General features: G+C 42.7%; 1 protein-coding gene across 1 annotated transcript in view; it reads left to right on the plus strand.

Annotated features, from left to right (window-relative positions):
• LOC126251848 (aminopeptidase N-like) overlaps positions 1-23,308 on the plus strand; it is a 255,465-nt gene that overhangs the window by 146,662 nt on the left and 85,495 nt on the right. The gene's annotated exons all lie outside the window — the stretch shown is intronic.

Below are 23,308 nucleotides of genomic sequence, written 5' to 3' on the forward strand. Positions count from 1 at the left end.
CTCCATCGCAGTCTTTAACACTGGTAGCATGCCGCGACAGCGTGGACGTGAACCGTATGTGCAGTTGACGGACTTTGAGCGAGGGCGTATAGTGGGCTTGCGGGAGGCCGGGTGGACGTACCGCCGAATTGCTCAACACGTGGGGCGTGAGGTCTCCACAGTACATCGATGTTGTCGCCAGTGGTCGGCGGAAGGTGCACGTGCCCGTCGACCTGGGACCGGACCGCAGCGACGCACGGATGCACGCCAAGACCGTAGGATCCTACGCAGTGCCGTAGGGGACCGCACCGCCACTTCCCAGCAAATTAGGGACACTGTTGCTCCTGGGGTATCGGCGAGGACCATTCGCAACCGTCTCCATGAAGCTGGGCTACGGTCCCGCACACCGTTAGGCCGGCTTCCGCTCACGCCCCAACATCGTGCAGCCCGCCTCCAGTGGTGTCGCGACAGGCGTGAATGGAGGGACGTCTTTAGCGATGAGAGTCGCTTCTGCCTTGGTGCCAATGATGGTCGTATGCGTGTTTGGCGCCGTGCAGGTGAGCGCCACAATCAGGACTGCATACGACCGAGGCACACAGGGCCAACACCCGGCATCATGGTGTGGGGAGCGATCTCCTACACTGGCCGTACACCACTGGTGATCGTCGAAGGGACACTGAATAGTGCACGGTACATCCAAACCGTCATCGAACCCATCGTTCTACCATTCCTAGGCCGGCAAGGGAACTTGCTGTTCCAACAGGACAATGCACGTCCGCATGTATCCCGTGCCACCCAACGTGCTCTAGAAGGTGTAAGTCAACTACCCTGGCCAGCGAGATCTCCGGATCTGTCCCCCATTGAGCATGTTTGGGACTGGATGAAGCGTCGTCTCACGCGGTCTGCACGTCCAGCACGAACGCTGGTCCAACTGAGGCGCCAGGTGGAAATGGCATGGCAAGCCGTTCCACAGGACTACATCCAGCATCTCTACGATCGTCTCCATGGGAGAATAGCAGCCTGCATTGCTGCGAAAGGTGGATATACACTGTACTAGTGCCGACATTGTGCATGCTCTGTTGCCTGTGTCTATGTCCCTCTGGTTCTGTCAGTGTGATCATGTGATGTATCTGACCCCAGGAATGTGTCAATAAAGTTTCCCCTTCCTGGGACAATGAATTCACGGTGTTCTTATTTCAATTTCCAGGAGTGTATGATGAAATTCCCTTTGATTAAGTAGCAGTTTCCTAACACGGCTATTAAACCACGGTGGGTCTTTCCCATCCCTCAAGACTTGCCCGAACATATTTGTCTAAGGTATATTAAAGGATGCTTTTGAATGGATTGTGCCGTTTGTACCCTGTCACTCTCGTTGAACAAAAATATTTTCCTACTTTTCTCAACATTCCTTGTAAGACCTGTTGTCATAGTTGCTATAACAGCCTTATGATAACGGATACTTTCCTCTACATTACTAATTCGATAGGTACTGCTCTTTTTGTTGCGCTGAGGTCTGAGAAGTTACCTGCACGAGTTGGTTCTTTAATTATCTGCTCGAAGTAGTTTTCGGACATGGCATTCAGAATAATGTCAAAGGAGTCTGTGTCTCTGAGACCAGTTTTGATAGCATGACAGACCTTGTATACAGCTGTAAAGTTGAAGTCCCCCCCCCCCCCCCCCCTATTGCAACGGCATGATCAGGAATATTGCTAACGACATTTTGCAAATTCTCTCTGAGACGCTCTACCACTACAGTTTCTATCCCAGGCGATCTATAAAAACATCCGACAACCATTTTGATCGATCTTTGTCACTTAACTGCCGGCCGCGGTGGTCTCACGGTTCTAGGCGCTCAGTCCGGAACCGCGCGACTGCTACGGTCGCAGGTTCGAATCCTGCCGCGGGCATGGATGTGTGTGATGTCCTTAGGTTAGTTGGATTTAAGTAGTTCTAAGTTCTAGGGGACTGATGACCACAGATGTTAAGTCCCATAGTGCTCAGAGCCATTTGAACCATTTTTTTTGTCACTTAACTTCACCCAGATTAATTCACATTCGGAATCATTGTTCACCTCGCTAGATATAATAGAGTTCTTTCCTGCAATAAACACGCTGCTACCACTGGTGACTAACCTGTCATACGATAAATATTCCAACCTGAACTTAGGATTTCGTTCACTTTCAGTTTCAACCAATTTTCTGTTCCCAATACTATCAAGGCATTACAACCTTGAATAAGAGAAATTATTTCTGAGACCTTTCCTTGGATGCTCCTGCAGTTACAAGAATCATATTAACCTTTTCTATCCTATATGCGAGGACGAGCACTCTCTGAGTACATGGTGGCGATTGTCGGTCACTTAAAACAAGAACAGAAAAACTAAGCGGAAGTGATTTAAAAGCAAAAACCTGACATCGAGATTATTGGATATGGAGTACTGGTCCAGCTGCAAGAGGAGGAGAAGGAAACAGGCCATGACCTGGTCGAAGAAATCATGTTGTATTTCATGTGAATGATTTTTGGAAGATGAAGAATTTTCTAAATCAACTTGGCTGTACAGGAAAACGAGCATCGCACCTCCAGAAAACTAGAGTAGTGTCTTTGTCACTACAGTACTGCGATCGCTTTCGTCTCGTTATTGTGTGACTTTCTTTCATGTGTCCCATCTAGTATAGATATTTCCATCATTTTCTGAAATGTTCAGCATATAGGAACGAAATTTTTCAGGAAGTTGCTGTGTTCAAATGAAAACTAATGTTCACGTGAAGAAAACGAGATGCATGTTGTTTGCGGGACAGTTTGTGCAAGTTTACTCTAACCTTCTGTCTGCCTGCAAACAATTCTGCTGATCTTTTACGTCTGGCCATATAACTGACGCCCCTCTGCAGGCTTTTTAATGTTTTACAAAGCTAATCTCATCACATCACTGTGTCTCAATTTGCTGGAAATCAGGAACGTTGTGTCTTCTCTGATAGTATCTGGAGGAAGTAGGTTATCCATCACTGAGATCGTTGGCAAGAATATCAAATCCTTCGGCAACTTGTTGACCACTTCCTTAGTTGTGTGCCGATAGGAATTCCAAGATCTATGACATTGTTGGCAATATAGCCTGCATTATTTGTTAAGCTCCTTCATGACATTCGCAGAGGGATGAGACGACGGGTGATGAGAAGGGATGTAAATCGTTTGTCCTTTTCTACTGTGCAAAGCACATTTACAACGAACATTGTGGAACATTATCACAAATGAACAAATCTGCGTTGAAAACAATTCAGAAATGATCAATAATCGGAAATAAAGGTGCATGGTGCGACACCGTTGGCGGTTTCGCCTTGCGGCAGGGCTTACATGAAACCAAAACCTTGTAAATACGCTTCTCTATATTAAGAAAGTAAAATGTTTCACGTAGCTTGTGAACACATTCTCTTGCAAACGAAGTGTTCACAGTTCAATTTATTGGTTAACTCATCAGAAATACAGACAACTCACTGTAAATTCCCGCCAGCCGGTGTTGCCAAGCGGTTCTAGGCGCTACAGTCTGGAACCGCGCGACCACTATGGTCGCAGGTTCGAATCCTGCCTCGGGCATTGATGTGTGTGATGTCCTTAGGTTGGTTCGGTTTGAGTTGTTCTAAGTTCTGGGGGACTGATGACCACAGCAGTTAAGTTCCATAATGCTCAGAGCCATTTGAACCATTTGTAAATTCCCGCCACTTCACTTCTTCAACAAAATATCAACTTTCACCGAATAATTAGAACATTTTGTTAGCCTCTTCATTTTGCACTCTTCAGATATTCCAGTGCATGATGATTAACATAAATAAACAGTAACTCTCGGGCGTCATGAAACTCCACAACAGCTAGAGCGTGAAGTTGACAGTGATTCCATGCACATTTAGTGAATTCCCAGCTCGCGAAAACGATGGTAGTATGCTTCAGTACTCCATCCACTTCAGCTTCTTGGAAGAGCTCCTTACTAAGACCCATCTCGGAACTGTCTGAACTTAGAAAAAAATTCTTTAGTTATGCCTGGATTTGACAGAAGAGGTGCTACCAGAAGAGCCTGCTTAACACATTCAAATTTTGCCTGTGCCTGGGCATCCCATTCCCAAGGAGTGTTGTTTGCGCTAATGCACACATTCATGGCATAGCTAAAATGTTCATTCTTAGAAATATTTTGTAAAAATTGATTATTTAAAGAACTACTCTAATCTGTTTTCTTGCCTATGGAAAGGATCAGTAGAACCGCTGACACAGTCACAATATGACCAAGAAATTTCACCTGACGATTACCAAACTGTGATTTTTCTAAATTATGCCATTAGTTCCTGAATTACATTTTTTTGTAAAATTTTTACATTTATTACGCTTATTTTCTTTTTTACTTTGAAAACGGAACCTTAAAAGTGAGTAAGCGGTTTAAATCTTTATAGTTTTAACACATTATACCACCATAAACATAACGCTAAGCACTGCTGACAGCAAAACCCACATCTATATGAAGAACTCATACATTTTTGTACTGAAAGAAGCAAATTGAACATGAGTAAAATTTATAAATAAAAAAGAAAGACAACAAATTACTTGGTATAATATGTATCAAAATCTACAGCACTTTCTTGCTCTGGGTATATGGTGATGCATTAAAGTTTATTCCAACACATCGTCTTCTTTTGAGTTTCTGCGTGTTCGCAATCAGGTGATTCATTCCATTACACCAGAGCTTGCCTGCAACCTGGCGTTGCATACCTCTTCAAGTATTTCTATTTGAAAATTTACGTGAGAGATTGTATATCAAGTTTTGCAGTAGAGTAACTGTGGTGTCACTGCCAGACACCACACTTGCTAGGTGGTAGCTTAAATCGGCCGCGGTCCATTAGTACATGTCGGACCCGCGTGTCGCCACTGTGTGATCGCAGACCGAGCGCCACCACACGGCAGGTCTCGAGAGACGTACGAGAACTCGCCCCAGTTGTACGACGACGTTGCTAGCGACTATACTGACGAAGCCTTTGCTCTCATTTGCCGAGAGACAGTTAGAATAGCCTTCAGCTAAGTTAATGGCTACGACTTAGCAAGGCGCCAATTGTATCAGTGCATGAATCTTACGAGTCTCATTTGTATAGTCAAGAGAGATGTACCAAAGGAAGCATTAAAAGTTAAGTATATTCCAAAGCTACGTATTTTCTTTATAGCAGTCATAACTTATCCTGTTCCAGACTTGACGCCAGTCGACGTGTGTGTACGCGTGCCTTTCGGCTTCCTCCTCAGTGTGGCGTGACTAGCTTGTTACGCCACAACAGTAACCATCAGATTACCCATGTGACAGTTCTCTTAGTTGTGTATCAAGTTCAGTAACTTTCCCTGCAATGTCCTCACTGACAAATTGAAATTTTTGTTCTAAACCATGTATTTGCCCTTTTAAGGTAGTAACATTAGCCTCTAATTTATCAGTTAACTCCTCTGCACTTTATTTTACCCTTTATCTAACATTTTACACAATTCTTTACTACTAGCCCCCGATTTATCCTTACGTTTCGTTGTAATAGCCCTATTATCTTCCTTTATAATTGTCATCAGTCTATTAAAAAGCTGTGAGCAACTGTAAATGTTGGAGCTGAAGAAGTATTCTTGTGTTGAATTTGAACAGGACAACTAGTAGAAACAATAGAAAGATCTGCTTATGCACCACAACTGTTGCTGAGCCATACCAGAAAAAATTTCATTCTCATTCATGACAAAACTACTGATTTCCTGACTTATAATATAAACATTAATAGCTAGCACACACTCTCCTTGACTGCTAGGAACAATATCTGAATCACTGTCAAGTACATTATCACTTCTCCGGGTAGCAGTAACTGCTAAGATCTCTAAATCAAAATTTTCAGTGACTTGAGATACTTGTCTTTTCTGCTTTTTTACAAAACAGGTACCTAGTAGCTTTCTGACCAACTGCAGGTTTCTCCATTATACATTGCATACGAATACTACCAAAGAAGCAGCCAACAAATTCATAATGAGCTCATAAGATATCAAATTACAACAAAAAGTTTCAAGTCCAGATTTGCTTAAAAATGACAAAATAATCTAAAAATTCTCCAGTAATTTTTCTCGAACCACATAATTAAGAAGACAGTGAAAAATCACTTTCATTATCACCAACAAATAGCAAAACGAAGATTACAGCAGAACATTATGACATATGGAAAATGTTGAAACATGACTAAGTATCACTAAAGAAATGAGGCTGCTGAGAATACTCTGCAACATTTTCATTAAAAACACTGTCTGATTTCCCCCAAAACCTTTAATACTTTCAATGATCCCTCAGTATACCAAACCTCACCTCACACCTTGTTCGACACACAAGTTCATGTAAGTTTTACAAAAGTAGAAAATAGTTAAAGGAGATAAATTTTAAAACATCAGTGCTAATAAATGTTTCTACACAAGTCAAGACAAAATTAATACCAGTGAGAAAATTTAACAGTGCAATCCAGTGCAATGGTGAGAAAATGAAACAGCGAACAAAAGGCACTTTTCAAGATTAGCAAGGAAAAAGGAAAGAAAAGTAATGAAATATCGTGAAAGAATGTAATGGATTCAGCAACACAGTACGAACTAAAAAAAAAAGAAAATACTCATTTATCGTACGACAATCGAAGCATAGTATAGAAAGACACTCTTTCATTTTACAGCTCAAGTAAAGACTGCGAAAATGTTTTGCTAATCTGATTAGGTATCAGTAGTAAGTCTCAAAACGGTTATCTCAAAGAGAACTTTAATTGTTTGTGGAAAAAAATACGAATCGAGTGTCGTAAAAGATGCACCGTTACAGTGGAAACCACGATATACTGTACGAACCAATTTGTAGTGAAAAAAAGGGCTGATAAGACGACTAAGTATTATAATTCCTGCAGAAACACAATAGACAGCTTTTGTTTCTCATAGACGCCAAATATTAAGAAACAATAGCTCCCGAATCCAACGAAGATATACAGCCTATAAGTGCTATAAAGAAATTTTATTCAAAATATATATCAAGAAATGACATCAAAACAGTCATTATCTTTACTATACTGGTCAAAATCGACGGCTACTGTCCCAAATTCCTCTTGATTTGGGATTGACAGTTGACGCTCAACGTGAACAAATGTAACGTTTTGTGCATAGAATTGCGGAAAGACTCTTTGTTGTTTTCTGAACAATTAGTGGAAACAGTCATGCAGTTAAATGTGCAGAAGTATGCGTACAGAGTGATTGAAAGCAGAAAGTCAGATGCGAGATCTAAATTCATTAGAAGTGTGACGGAGTGACGGGATGGCTTTGAATGGGCGAATGAAGATGAATGAAGATGAATATGAGTGCAGCAGAAAAAGGCAATCCGTAGATACAAGTGCCCCTTATTGTTTATTATTAAAAATCATTCAGCCTTCTTGGCCACGGGTGTTGATATCTGGAACCTCGGTGAGTGCGGCAGTTACTCTGCCACAGCGTCTCCTGGCACGATGCCTTTGTCAGTGGCGGGACATACCAAGCACCCCCTGATGCTTCATCAGCCTCCCGTTGGTATCTTGTGTAACCCGCGGCATATCGTAGGGCTATGAAGAGCCTGAGCGGTCAGACTGCAGTCGAGGGTTCGAGGCATGCTGGCGGTGGTGACGGATGCACCGCCCGACATAGGGTGGGCGTCGTAACATAGTCTAGTTGTCCACTAAAGACGTGCCGGCCGCATGAGCTTCAAATACTTTTGTCGAGAGGCTGATCTTGTGGAAAAAGTAGCACTGCCACATTCTTCTGTCCAATGGAATCCTCTCTGAGGGTTGACACTGTTCCAGAACCTGGTCATTACTTCACGGTAGTAGGTGGGAGCCCTTTTTCGCAATTGCTTCTGCCTTAGTACGGCCACTTATCATCATCTTATCCAGATTAGAATAATGGAAAACATACTTCGATTATTAATTTCCACAATCCATGCTTCTGCATCTGACAGTATGAAAAACTATTGTTAGCTCACCTGCAAAGTTTTTAATGTCCTTGCTGCCATTACTAAAATATTTGAGTAAATTTGAGGACTCTTTCACTTCTTTTTCACTTCGATTGTGCATTTCTACAGAGGAATGTTGGATGCAGAATTAAACCAACGATCGATACTGAAGTCCCTCTTACATAGCGCACAGTAAGCTTGTGTGGGTCTGTTGAGAAGTAGGCTAGATAATGTAGCGAATGTGTTTAAACATGAATGCTTCTATAATCCGCTCTCACGAGTCCTTTTTACTTCCATGCCTTATTTATATAATAGCTGCTGATCGGTACGAGGCCAGCGCATACGTTGGTAGCCAGTACCGTCTGAGAAACAAGTAAATACTCCTCCTCTCACGACCACACTAGATCCGTAGACTTTGCCGTTCTGTCTTCACTTTTCACGTGCCACTGAGCCAAACCGTTTTCATTCCGTAGAAGTACGAACAGAAAAAGACCGTGTGTCGACAAGAGTACCGATTATTATGTTTCGAGAATTATCTGTCAGGCATTTTGAACTATCGATAGTTCTTGGTGGGACTGATATTTGTAACAGTGATCACTGACGAAGTATGCATCATAAAGAGGCGGTGAACAAGAGAGCCATGAATATTAAAGAAAAATTGATGCAATACGGGAGATCCTGGAAGAAACGGGAGAGTGGCCCGTCCTCACAGGCACAGTTTGGTTCATTGTGGAAGACTCAGGTGGTAGCCTAGCCCATCCACGGAGTTAACTTACAAAATCGTCGTTCCACAAATACCTGAAAAGAGCTCCTCATTATGGGATCATTATCCGACACGACACAGGAAAGAGGAAAGACCCAACGAAGATCAGCTAGCTTCCTCAACAGTTCCTTTAGTAAGCGCAAAAGCATCACGGAAATGCTCATCCAACTCCAGTAGCTGACGCTAGAAAGAGTGCATTGTGCATCAAGGTTTGGTTTACTGTCAAAATTCAGAGAGCGAAATTCTCGTCTCACCATGACCATGGTGACATCGTAATTCTGATTGTTTTTCAAGTGTTTCTGCCGAAATTTGCTGTTTGAATATACTGCGACAGTTGGGACTGTTCCAAACAAGATAAAGCAGTATTTTAACGTAGTTGAGATGTATTCTTCAACTTCCTTTATGGGGGCCTCTTCTCCGCAATACCAGATTATTAGTGTAAATGGAAAATATTTGTACTAAAAGAATTATTAGACTTGACTGAACACAGATGTGACTCAGTATTTGGGCGTGTAGGAGAGAGTGGGGGAATTAGCCACTTTATCTCACGATTTGTAGGTCGATGTTGTGAGTCTGGGTGGATGGCTGATATCCCGTTGGCGTGCAGTGTCGATCTACAGGTGAATCTCTTTTGATGTAGCGTTCCTTTGAGGTGATGCTCTGGTCAACTTGACACCTTCCTTCTTCTACACTCCCAGCTTAACTCCTCTCCAAGTACAGCGCTGTCCACAAGCCGATGCTGTGTTATTGTCCTCATGTGGTGCGCACTCGCCCAGCTCCCAGGATCCTTGCGGCACTATTGTCTGAAGTGATTAGCACGCAGAGCCAGTGTAAATTTTATATTTAGAAGCTGAGATCAGTTGAGGGAAGCACAGTCAGATGCTCAAAGATTCAGACAGTGGACAGTAAAAGAGACCATCCGACATGACATGAAAAATGAAGATGTCACAAAGTGACAAAAGACATTGGGATGGATGCAGGGGGTCCGACTCAGAGTTCAAAAACTGAGTCAACAACAGGATGATATTTTACACAGCCATCCTGTGTGGTTGTAGACAGTTTGCGTCTGTAATTTACCTACACAGGGTGACAATGTAAAATTACGAGTAAGCACTTTAAATCAGCTGACTGTGTGAAATAAATGACTGTGATCATAAAACAGCCAAGATAGGTAACGGAACTGTCTTCTAACAAATTAGTAGCTGTGGCATCCAGTATGAAAATGCTTGTAGATGATAGTGATCGTAAAGGGAGTCATAATCACTTGAGACATGCTGCCATAACACTATGCGCATTTATGTTAACAATGAAGTAAATTAATCGTTTAATCATAAGTATTAAGAAGAGTAAATAGCTGGAGAATATATTAATTGGTGCAGTATTTTATTACACTAAGAATGGTGGAAAGAACATAACTATCAGAGTATATGTAGTGGAGCTATTTGAGGTTTGACTGAGCAACCCTATCAGAATTTACTAGTCGTAGCTGGTGCGCGAGACCAGACAGCGCATTCGGGAGCAGGCGTGGCCGCCAGTCAGCATGGTGGGCTAAGCCAGCTCACTCTGGAAAGCGGAGGTGCAGAGCAGAGATACTGAAAAAGAACCCAATGTAAAAGTTAAGACATTGATTCCAGGGGTGGACAAAAAATGGTTCAAATGGCTCTGAGCACTATGGGACTTTACATCTATGGTCATCAGTCCCCTAGAACTTAGAACTACTTAAACCTAACTAACCTAAGGACATCACACAACACCCAGCCATCACGAGGCAGAGAAAATCTCTGACCCCGCCGGGAATCGAACCCCCCGGGCGTGGGAAGCGAGAACGCTACCGCACGACCACGAGATCTGGGCAGGGGGGGGGGGGGTGGACACCCCTTCACTTTGGTTCCTGTTGACGAGTCCATCAGCAGACCCAGTACAAGGCAAAAATAGTCCACCTAACATTTTATTGCGGCAGACAGTAGAAAATTCGCAGCATGTATTAACGTCTAGAGCTTGTCTCAATGTCACTAAATTATAGAGAATGATATAATCACTTCTTATAAGTTTGTAGAGTAGAAGATGAGATACCAGCGGAAGTAAAACTGTGAGGATGGGTCGTAAGTCGTGCTTGGGTAGCTCAGTTTGTAGAGCACATGCCCGCGAAAGGCAAAGGTGCCGAGTTTAAGTCCCGGTCAGGGACGCAGTTTTAATCTCCCAGGAAGTTTATATCAGTGAACACCCCTTTGCAGAGTAAAAAGTTCGTTCTGTTAGACGCAAGAAGTTAATGAGCGAAGCTTACGTCATATGCAGCGTATCACTCCCCAGTATGGAGGTAGTAGGTTGGGCGCGGCCTGCTAGCAGGCTGTTCACTACTGAAGTGTGATATTGGTGTCGCTGATGACCTTTTGGTCGTGAGACGTAATTTAGTGCTACTTGTCGGCTAGGAGAATATCTGATTATTTATTTCCGGCTTTCCAAATTATCGTGTCGAACTGAGATATGTCCCTCGTGGCAAAGTGCCGTAGCTGTATCTCCACAACGTAGATTCACTGTGCTTTGGCATTGATAAAACAAAGTCTCGTGTGAGTAAAGTTTAACGTGTGGCCTTTGAGTCACTGGCGTAGGAACAATTTCTGTGAATTCTGATAAGCGCCGTCTTTGGTTTTGCTTCGGAGTAGTTACGAAACGTACAATCACTTATTTTGAGGACACTGGGCCTCCACAATACAGGTAACTTTTACCAGAATTAATTTGTCTTTAACTGTAGATGTAATAAAATTCCCCAGATGCGAAGGCATGGAAAACTTACAAGGGGCGATAAAAAAAAAACTTATCGTTTGAATGCCGTACTCTCCACTGTTGTTGTTGTTGTGGTCTTCAGTCCTGAGACTGGTTTGATGCAGCTCTCCATGCTACTCTATCCTGTGCAAGCTTCTTCATCTCCCAGTACCTACTGCAACCTACATCCTTCTGAATCTGCTTAGTGTATTCATCTCTTGGTCTCCCTCTACGATTTTTACCCTCCACGCTGCCCTCCAATGCTAAATTTGTGATCCCTTGATGCCACAAAACATATCCTACCAACCGACCCCTTCTTCTAGTCAAGTTGTGCCACAAACTTCTCTTCTCCCCAATCCTATTAAATACCTCCTCATTAGTTACGTGATCTACCCACCTTATCTTCAGCATTCTTCTGTAGCACCACATTTCGAAAGCTTCTATTCTCTTCTTGTCCAAACTGGTTATCGTCCATGTTTCACTTCCATACATGGCTACACTCCATACAAATACTTTCAGAAACGACTTCGTGACACTTAAATCTATGCTCGATGTTAACAAATTTCTCTTCTTCAGAAACGATTTCCTTGCCATTGCCAGTCTACATTTTATATCCTCTCTACTTCGACCATCATCAGTTATTTTACTCCCTAAATAGCAAAACTCCTTTACTACTTCAAGTGTCTCATTTCCTAATCTAATCCCCTCAGCATCACCCGATTTAATTTGACTACATTCCATTATCCTCGTTTTGCTTTTGTTGATGTTCATGTTATATCCTCCTTTCAAGACACTGTCCATTCCGTTCAACTGCTCTTCCAAGTCCTTTGCTGTCTCTGACAGAATTACAATGTCATCGGCGAACCTCAAAGTTTTTATTTCTTCTCCATGAATTTTAATACCTACTCCGAATTTTTCTTTTGTTTCCTTTACTGCTTGCTCAATGTACAGATTGAATAACATCGGGGAGAGGCTACAACCCTGTCTCACTCCTTTCCCAACCACTGCTTCCCTTTCATGCCCCTCGACTCTTATAACTGCCATCTGGTTTCTGTACAAATTGTAAATAGCCTTTCGCTCCCTGTATTTTACCCCTGCCACCTTCAGAATTTGAAAGAGAGTATTCCAGTTAACGTTGTCAAAAGCTTTCTCTAAGTCTACAAACGCTAGAAACGTAGGTTTGCCTTTTCTTAATCTTTCTTCTAAGATAAGTCGTAAGGTTAGTATTGCCTCACGTGTTCCAACATTTCTACGGAATCCAAACTGATCTTCCCCGAGGTCCGCTTCTACCAGTTTTTCCATTCGTTTGTAAAGAATTCGCGTTAGTATTTTGCAGCTGTGACTTATTAAACTGATAGTTCGGTAATTTTCACATCTGTCAACACCTGCTTTCTTTGGGATTGGAATTATTATATTCTTCTTGAAGTCTGTGGGTATTTCGCCTGTCTCATACATCTTGCTCACCAGATGGTAGAGTTTTGTCATGACTGGCTCTCCCAAGGCCATCAGTAGTTCTAATGGAATGTTGTCTACTCCCGGGGCCTTGTTTCGACTCAGGTCTTTCAGTGCTCTGTCAAACTCTTCACGCAGTATCTTATCTCCCATTTCATCTTCATCTACATCCTCTTCCATTTCCATAATATTGTCCTCAAGTACATCGCCCTTGTATAAACCCTCTATATACTCCTTCCACCTTTCTGCCTTCCCTTCTTTGCTTAGAACTGGGTTGCCATCAAAGCTCTTGATATTCATACAAGTGGTTCTCTTCTCTCCAAAGGTCTCTTTAATTTTCCTGTAGGCAGTATCTATCTTACCCCTAGTGAGACAAGCCTCTACATCCTTACATTTGTCTTCTAGCCATCCCTGCTTAGCCATTTTGCACTTCCTGTCGACCTCATTTTTGAGACGTTTGTATTCCTTTTTGCCTGCTTCATTTACTGCATTTTTATATTTTCTCGTTTCATCAATTAAATTCAATATTTCTTCTGTTAACCAAGGATTTCTATTAGCCCTCGTCTTTTTACCTACTCGATCCTCTGCTGCCTTCACTACTTCATCCCTCAGAGCTACCCATTCTTCTTCTACTGTATTTCTTTCGCCCATTCCTGTCAATTGTTCTCTTATGCTCTCCCTGAAACTCTGTACAACCTCTGGTTCTTTCAGTTTATCCAGGTCCCATCTCCTTAAATTCCCACCTTTTTGCAGTTTCTTCAGTTTCAATTTGCAGTTCATAACCAATAGATTGTGGTCAGAATCCACATCTGCCCCTGGAAATGTCTTACAATTTAAAACCTGGTTCCTAAATCTCTGTCTTACCATTATATAATCTATCTGATACCTTTTAGTATCTCCAGGATTCTTCCAGGTATACAACCTTCTTTTTTGATTCTTGAACCAAGTGTTAGCTATGATTAAGTTATGCTCTGTGCAAAATTCTACAAGGCGGCTTCCTCTTTCATTTCTTCCCCCCCAATCCATATTCACCTACTATGTTTCCTTCTCTCCCTTTTCCTACTGACGAATTCCAGTCACCCATGACTATTAAATTTTCGTCTCCCTTCACTACCTGAATAATTTCTTTTATCTCGTCATACATTTCATCAATTTCTTCATCATCTGCAGAGCTAGTTGGCATATAAACTTGTACTACTGTAGTAGGCGTGGGCTTTGTGTCTATCTTGGCCACAATAATGCGTTCACTATGCTGTTTGTAGTAGCTAACCCGCACTCCTATTTTTTTATTCATTATTAAACCTACTCCTGCATTACCCCTATTTGATTTTGTATTTATAACCCTGTATTCAACCGACCAAAAGTCTTGTTCCTCCTGCCACCGAACTTCACTAATTCCCACTATATCTAACTGTAATATATCCATTTCCCTTTTTAAATTTTCTAACCTACCTGCCCGATTAAGGGATCTGACATTCCACGCTGCGTTCCGTAGAATCCCAGTTTTCTTTCTCCTGATAACGACGTCCTCTTGAGTAGTCCCCGCCCGGAGATCCGAATGGGGGACTATTTTACCTCCGGAATATTTTACCCAAGAGGACGCCATCATCATTTAATCATACAGTAAAGCTGCATGTCCTCGGGAAAAATTACGGCTGTAGTTTCCCCTTGCTTTCTCCACTATCGGTATGCAAATCAGGCAAAATCGCCGTGAGCATTGAGGCAATTATCCCACCGTCACACCAGACTGAAGATGCCCGTTTGGTGTCGGCCGCTGTGGCCGAGCGGTTCTAGGCGCTTCAGTCCGGAACCGCGCTGTTGCTACGGTCGCAGGTTCGAATCCTGCCTCGGGCACGGTTGTGTGTGAAGTCCTTAGGTTAGTTAGGTTTAAGTAGTTCTAAGTCTAGGGGACTGATGACCTCAGATGTCCCATAGTGCTCAGAACCATTTGAACCGTACCCGTTTGGTAAAACATCGTGTCCTGCTGGGTGAAGAAGTCAGTAACTGCCTGCTGTAAATCCTCGTCCGACAGGAATCTTCGACCTTTCAGAACCTTTTTTTAACAGACCGAAGGTGTGATAATCGCATGGGGAGAGATCACGACTATAGGGTGGATGCTCTAGTGTCTCACACTTGGGTTAGCGTAACTTCTGCTGGCCTCCCATATCAACTGGCATCTTGTTCCGAATCGCGACCAGCACGGAACTCAGCGCACCATTCTACAACAGTGGTTTTAGACAGATACGCTGCCCCATACACACTCTTCAGTCTTTGATGGACGTCTATCTGTATTTGTCCTTTGGCAGTCAAGAGAAGAACAACTACACGTTGCTCCTGTATGCATGTATTTGGCAATAACTTCGCCATAGTTTACGCCCCGACACTTACCGCACTCACGTCGGAAATACACGAATGCCACACTAATTCTTTGCGTAGATGTCAGTGCTTACATAAGCTCGGAGTCACGCTACGTTGCATATACGCTGCAGCCCGCTCGTATGTAGATATTTTGATCGTCCCTTATAATTAGACAGCATTCACATGTTGGAGAGGAGCGTACAGATAACTGCACTGTAGGTAAGGTCAGGTGAGGTGAGTTTGACAGGTCGAGGGAGGCGGCTGGCCTTCAACAACGCTCTACTGGCCGGTACGTCAGTATCAGTAGAGGGGCAGATACCCCTGTAAACCGCCGCATACTGAAACAGTACATTCTGTTTAGCGGACATGTGGTCCGTGATTAAAAAAAGCGTCATGATGGTCTCTCCAGTGGCAAAAGATTCCGGACTAGTGCCCCATTTGGATCTCCGGAAGGGGACTGCTAATGGGGGAGGTGACGATGTGAGAAACACTGAATAACTAACGAAAGGATCACGTTCTACGAATATGGACGTGGAATGTGAGAAGTTTGGACATGGTAAATACGTTAAGGAAGCTAGAAAAGGGAAGTGCTGAGGCTCAATCTAGATATAGTGGGAGTAGGTGAATTGAAATGGAAAGAGAACAAGCATTTCTGGACGGTTGAGTGTAGGTTAATATCAACAGGTATAACGGAAATAAGATTCGTTACGAATAGGAAGATAGGGCACAGAATGAATTACTGTGAACAGTTCAGTGATAGGGTTGTTCTCCTCAGAATCGACAGCAAAGCAACACCTACAACAATAGCTCGGTTATCGATGCAGACGTCGCAGACTGAAGATGAAGAAAGAGAGAAAGTACATGAGGATATTGAACGGGTAATTCAGAACGTAAGGGTAGATTAAAATCTAATAGTCATGGAATACTGCAATGTGATTGTAGGGGAAGGAGTAGAAGAAAGGGTTGAAGGAGAATATAAGCCTGGTACTAGGAATGAGAGAGGAGAATGATTAATTAAGTTCAGCAATAAATTTCAGATGGTAATAGCGAATACTCTGTTCAAGAATCACAAGAGCAGGAAGTATATTTGGAAAAGGCCGGGAGATATGCAAAAATTTCATTCAGGTTGGATCATGCCCAGGCAGAGATACCGAAATCAGATACTGGATTGTATGGCGTGCCCAGGAGCAGATATATACTCAGATCACAATTTAGTAGTAATGAAGAGTAGGCTGAAGTTGGCGAGATTAGTCAGGAAGAATCAGTGCGCAAAGAAGTGGAATACGGAAGTACTAAGTAATGAAGATATACGTCTGAAGTTCTCCGAGGCTATAGATACTGCAGTAATGAATAGCTCACTAGGCCAGTTGAAGAGGAATGGACATATCTAAAAAGGGCCATCACAGAATCTGGAAAGAAAACCATTGGTCCAAAGAAGGTAGCTCCGAAGAAACCACAGGTAACAGAAGAAATACTTCAGTTGATCGATGAGAGAAGGAAGTACAACTGTGTTCAGGGATATCAGAAATACAATAATACAAGTCACTTGGGAATGAAATAAATCGGAAGGACAGGGAAACTAAGACGAAATGGCTGCATGAAAAAGTGAATAAATCGAAAAAGACATGATTGTCGGTAGGACGGGCATAGCATACAGATAAGTCAAAACAACCTTCGATGATAATAAAAGCAACGGTGGTAACATTAAGAGTGCAATGGAAATTCTAGTGTTAAATGCAAACGAGAGGGCAAATATGTGGAAAGCGTATATTGCAGGACCCTATGAGGGGGAAGACTTCTCTGATGACGTCATAGAAGAATAAATAGTAGTCGATAGAGAAGAGAGAGAGGATCCAGGATCAGAATTTAGCTTCAGAAGACTTAAGATAAAACAAGGCACAAGGGACGCATAAAATTCTATCAGAGTTTGTAAAATCATTGGTGGAAGTGGTAGAAACAGGACTATTCATGTTGACGTGCAGAATGTATGAGTTTGGTGATATACCATCCGGCTTTCAGAAAAAAACAATTCCGAAGATAGCAAGGGCCGACAAGTGCAAGAACTATTGCACAGTCAGCTTAACGGCTCATGCATCGAAGTTGCTGACAAGAATAATATAAGAAGAATAGAAAGAAAATTGAGGATGTGTTATATGACAATCAATTTGGGTTTAGGAAAGGTAAAGCACCAGAGAGGAAAAATCAAGACACGTCACAGGATACGTCGACCTGGAAAAATTAGTTCGACAATGTAAAATAATGCGAGATGTTAGAAATTCTGAGAAAAATAGGGGTCATCTATATGGCAAGACAGAACATAGAATATGTATAAGAGCCAAGAGGAGTGGAAGTCCAAGAACTAAGTGGTCGGATTGAAAAACGTGTAATACAGCGATGTAGACTTTCGCCCCTACTGTTCAATCCACACATCGAAGAAGCGATGACGGAGATAAAAGGAAGGTTCAAGAGTGGAAGTATATCAATAATCAGATTCGCTGATGACATTGCTATCCTCAGTGACAGTGAAGAAAAATTGCAGGATCTGATGACTGGAATAAACGGTGTAATGAATACATTATATGGGTTGAGAGGAAATCGAAGAACGGCGAAAGTAATGAGAAGTAGCTGAAATGAAAACAATGAGAATCTTAGCATCAGGATTGGCTATCACGAAGTAAATGAAGTTAACGAATTCTGCCACCTAGGCTGCAACATAACCTATAACGGGCGGAGCAAGGAGGGCATAAGAAGCAGGTTAATACTGATAAAAAAGACAATTCTGACCAAAGGAAGTCGGCTAATATCAAACATAAGTGTTAATTTGAGGAAAAAATTTCTGAAAATGTACGTTAGAAGCACGGCATTGTGTGGTATTGAAACATGGACTGTGGGAAAACGAGAACAGGAGAGAATCGAAGCATTTAAGATGTGGCGTTACAGAAGAATATTGAAAAGTAGGTGGATTAGTACGGTAATGAAGGAGGAGGTTCACTGTGGAATCGGTGAGGAAAGGAATACATGGAAAACAGTGGCAAGATGGAACAGAAAGATAGGGCATCTGTCAAGACATCAGAGAATAACTTCCGTGGTACTAGAGGGAGCTGTAGAGAATAAAAACTGTAGAGGAAGAGAGAGATTTGGATACATCCAGCAAATAATTGATGACCTGCACTGAAGCGCCAAAGAAACTGGTATAGGCATGCGTACTCAAATACAAAGATGTGTAAACAGCCAGAATACGACGCTGCTATATAAGACAACCTTACCCATGAACCATGGACCTTGCCGTGCCTCAACGATACAGATAGCCGTACCGTAGGAGCAAACCACAACGGAGGGGTATCTGTTGAGAGGCCAGACAAACGTGTGGTTCCTGAAGAGGGGCAGCAGCCTTTTCAGCAGTTGCAGGGGAAACAGTCTGGATGATTGACTGATCTGACCCTGTAACACTAACCAAAATGGCCTTGCTGTTCTGGTACTGCGAACGGCTGAAAGCAAGGGGAAACTACAGCCGTAATTTTTCCCGAGGGCATGCAGCTTTACTGTATGATTAAATGATGATGGCGTCCTCTTGGGTAAAATATTCCGGAGGTAAAATAGTCCCCCATTCGGATCTCCGGGCGGGGACTACTAAAGAGGACGTCGTTATCAGGAGAAAGAAAACTGGTATTCTACGGATCGGAGCGTGGAATGTCAGATCCCTTAATCGGGCAGGTAGGTTAGAAAATTTAAAAAGGGAAATGGATAGGTTGAATTTAGATATAGTGGGAATTAGTGAAGTTCGGTGGCAGGAGGAACAAGACTTTTGGTCGGGTGAATACAGGGTTATAAATACAAAATCAAATAGGGGTAATGCAGGAGTAGGTTTAATAATGAATAAAAAAATAGGAGTACGGGTAAGCTACTACAAACAGCATAGTGAACGCATTATTGTGGCCAAGATAGACACGAAGCCCACGCCTACTACAGTAGTACAAGTTTATATGCCAACTAGCTCTGCAGATGACGAAGAAATTGATGAAATGTATGACGAGATAAAAGAAATTATTCAGGTAGTGAAGGGAGACGAAAATTTAATAGTCATGGGTGACTGGAATTCGTCAGTAGGAAAAGGGAGAGAAGGAAACATAGTAGGTGAATATGGATTGGGGCTAAGAAATGAAAGAGGAAGCCGCCTGGTAGAATTTTGCGTAGAGCATAACTTAATCATAGCCAACACTTGGTTCAAGAATCATGAAAGAAGGTTGTATACCTGGAAGAACCCTGGAGATACTAAAAGGTATCAGATAGATTATATAATGGTAAGACAGAGATTTAGGAACCAGGTTTTAAATTGTAAGACATTTCCAGGGGCAGATGTGGATTCTGACCACAATCTATTGGTTATGAACTGCAGATTGAAACTGAAGAAACTGCAAAAAGGTGGGAATTTAAGGAGATGGGACCTGGATAAACTGAAAGAACCAGAGGTTGTAGAGAGTTTCAGGGAGAGCATAAGGGAACAATTGACAGGACTGGGGGAAAGAAATACAGTAGAAGAAGAATGGGTAGCTTTGAGGGATGAAATAGTGAAGGCAGCAGAGGATCAAATAGGTAAATAGACGAGTAGAAAACCTTGGGTAACAGAAGAAATATTGAATTTAATTGATGAAACGAGAAAATATAAAAATGCAGTAAATGAAGCAGGCAAAAAGGAATACAAACGTCTCAAAAATGAGGTCGACAGGAAGTGCAAAATGGCTAAGCAAGAATGGTTAGAGGACAAATGTAAGGATGTAGAGGCTTATCTCACTAGGGCTTACAGGAAAATTAAAGAGACCTTTGGAGAAAGGAAAACCACTTGCATGAATATCAAGAGCTTTGATGGAAACCCAGTTCTAAGCAAAGAAGGGAAAGCAGAAAGGTGGAAGGAGTATAGAGAGGGTCTATACAAGGGCGACGTACTTGAGGACAATATTATGGAAATGGAAGAGGAGGTAGATGAAGATGAAATTGGAGATATGATATTGCGCGAAGAGTTTGACAGAGCACTGAAAGACCTGAGTCGAAACAAGTCCCCCGGAGTAGACAACATTCCATTAGAACTACTGACAGCCTTGGGAGAGCCAGTCCTGACAAAACTCTACCATCTGGTGAGCAAGATGTATGAGACAGGCGAAATACCCTCAAACTTCAAGAAGAATATAATAATTCCAATCCCAAAGAAAGCAGGTGTTGACAGATGTGAAAATTACCGAACAATCAGTTTAATAAGCCACAGCTGCAAAATGCTAACACGAATTCTTTACAGACGAATGGAAAAACTAGTAAAAGCCGACCTCGGGAAGATCAGTTTGGATTCTGTAGAAATACTGGAACACGTGAGGCAATACTGACCTTACGACTTATCTTAGAAGAAAGATTAAGGAAAGGCAAACCTACGTTTGTAGCATTTGTAGACTTAGAGAAAGCTTTTGACCTTGTTGACTGGAATACTCTCTTTCAAATTCTAAAGGTGGCAGGGGTAAAATACAGGGAGCGAAAGTCTATCCACAATTTGTACAGAAAGCAGATGGCAGTTATAAGAGTCGAAGGACATGAAAGGGAAGCAGTGGTTGGGAAGGGAGTGAGACAGGGTTGTAGCCTCTCCCCGATGCTGTTCAATCTGTATATTGAGCAAGCAGTGAAGGAAACAAAAGAAAAATTCGGAGTAGGCATTAAAATCCATGGAGAAGAAATAAAAACTTTGAGGTTCGCCGACGACATTGCAATTCTGTCAGAGACAGCAAAGGACTTGGAAGAGCAGTTGAACGGAATGGATAGTGTCTTGAAAGGAGGATATAAGATGAACATCAACGAAAGCAAAACAAGGATAATGGAACTTAGTCGAATTAAGTCGGGTCACGCTGAGGGAATTAGATTAGGAAATGAGACACTTAAAGTAGTAAAGGATTTCTGCTATTTGGGGAGCAAAATAACTGATGTTGGTCGAAGTAGAGAGGATATAAAATGTAGACTGGCAATGACAAGGAAAGCGTTTCTGAAGAAGAAAAATTTGTTAACATCGAGTATAGATTTAAATGTCAGGAAGTCGATTCTGAAAGTTTTTGTATGGAGTGTAGCCATGTAAGGAAGTGAAACGTGGACAATAAATAGTCTAGACAAGAAGAGAATAGAAGCTTTCGAAATGTGGTGCTACAGAAGGGATGCTGAAGATTAGTTGGGTAGATCACATAACTAATGAGGAGGTATTGAATAGAATTGAGGAGAAGTGGAGCTTGTGGCACAATTTGACTAGAAGAAGGGATCGATTGGTAGGACATGTTCTGAGACATCGAGGAATCACTAATTTAGTATTGGAGGGCAGCGCGGAGGGTAAAAATCGTAGAGGGAGACCAAGAGACGAATACACTAAGCAGATTCAGAAGGATGTAGGCTGCAGTAGGTACTGGGAGATGAAGAAGCTTGCACAGGATAGAGTGGCATGGAGAGCTGCATCAAACCAGCATCAGGACTGAAGACCACAACAACAACAACATATAAGACAACAAGAGTCCGGCGCAGTTGTTAGATCGGTTACTGCTGCTACAATGGCAGGTTATCAAGATTTAAGTGAGTTTGACCGTGGTGTTACAGTCGGCGCATGAGCGATGGGACATAGCATGTCCGAGGTAGCGATGAAGTGCGGATTTTCCCGTACGACGATTTCACTAGTGTACCGTAAATATCAGGAATCCGGTAAAACATCAAATCTCCGACATCGCTGCGGCCGGAAAAAGATCCTGCAAGAACGAGCCCGCCGCTGTGGCCGAGCGGTTCTGGGTGCTTAAGTCCGGAACTGCGCTGTTTCTACAGTCGCAGGTGCGAATCCTGCCTCGGGCATGTATGTGTGTGATGTCCTTAGGTTAGTTAGTAGTTCTAAATCTAGGGGACTGATGACCTCAGATGTTAAGCCCATAGTGCTTAGAGCCTTAGTTTTTTGTTCAAGAACAGGAACAACGACGACTCAAGAGAATCGTTCAACGTGACTGAAGTGCAACCCTTTCGCAAATTGCTACTGATTTAAGTGCTGGGTCATTAACAAGTGTCAGCGTGAGAACCATTCAACGGAACATCATCGATATGGGCTTTCGGAGCCGAAGACCCACTCATGTACTCTTGATGACTGCACGACACAAAGCTTTACGCCTCGCCTGGGCCCGTCATCACGGACACTGGACTGTTGCTGACTGGAAACATGTTGCCTTGTCGGACGAGTCTCGTTTCAAGTTGTATCGAGCGGATGGACGTGTATGGGTTTGGAAACAATCTCATGAATTCCTGGACCCTGCAGGTCAGAAGGGTACTGTTCAAGCTGGTAGAGGCTCTGTATTGCTATGGGATGTGTGCAGTTGGAGTGATATAGGACCCCTGATACGTCTAGATTCGACTATGACAGGTGACACGTACATAAGCACCCTGTCTGATCACCTGCATCCATTCATGTCCATTGTGAATTCCGACGGACTTGGGCAATTTCAGTAGGACGATGCGACACCCCACACGTCCGGAATTGCTACAGAGTGGCTCTAGGGACACTCGTCTGAGTTTCAACACTTTCGCTGCCCACCAAACTCCCCAGACATGAACATTATTGAGCATATCTTGGATCCTTGCAACGAGCTGTTCAGAAGAGATCTCCACCCCCTCGTACTCTTACGGATTTATGGACAGCAGTGTTAGTTGCCTCGAGCACTACTTCAGACATTAGTCGAGTCCACGCCACATCGTGTTACGGCACTTCTGCGTGTTCGCGGGGGCGCTACACTATTTTAGGCAGGTGTACCAGTTTCCTTGGCTCTTAAGCGTAGGTTTCATGCATGTGCTACTCTGAGATGAAGAGATTGGCACAGCAGCCGTATCCCGTATCAAACCAGTCAGAATACCGATGACGCAAAGAATAAAAATGTCGACGGTATGTCGTCAATTAGCGTATGGCGCTCTAAGGTCTCTCAGTCGGCCAAAGAAAAAAAGGTTGTTGTCTT

This window comes from Schistocerca nitens, chromosome 1 (genome assembly GCF_023898315.1).
Source record: "Schistocerca nitens isolate TAMUIC-IGC-003100 chromosome 1, iqSchNite1.1, whole genome shotgun sequence".
NCBI classification, from domain to species: domain Eukaryota; kingdom Metazoa; phylum Arthropoda; class Insecta; order Orthoptera; family Acrididae; genus Schistocerca; species Schistocerca nitens.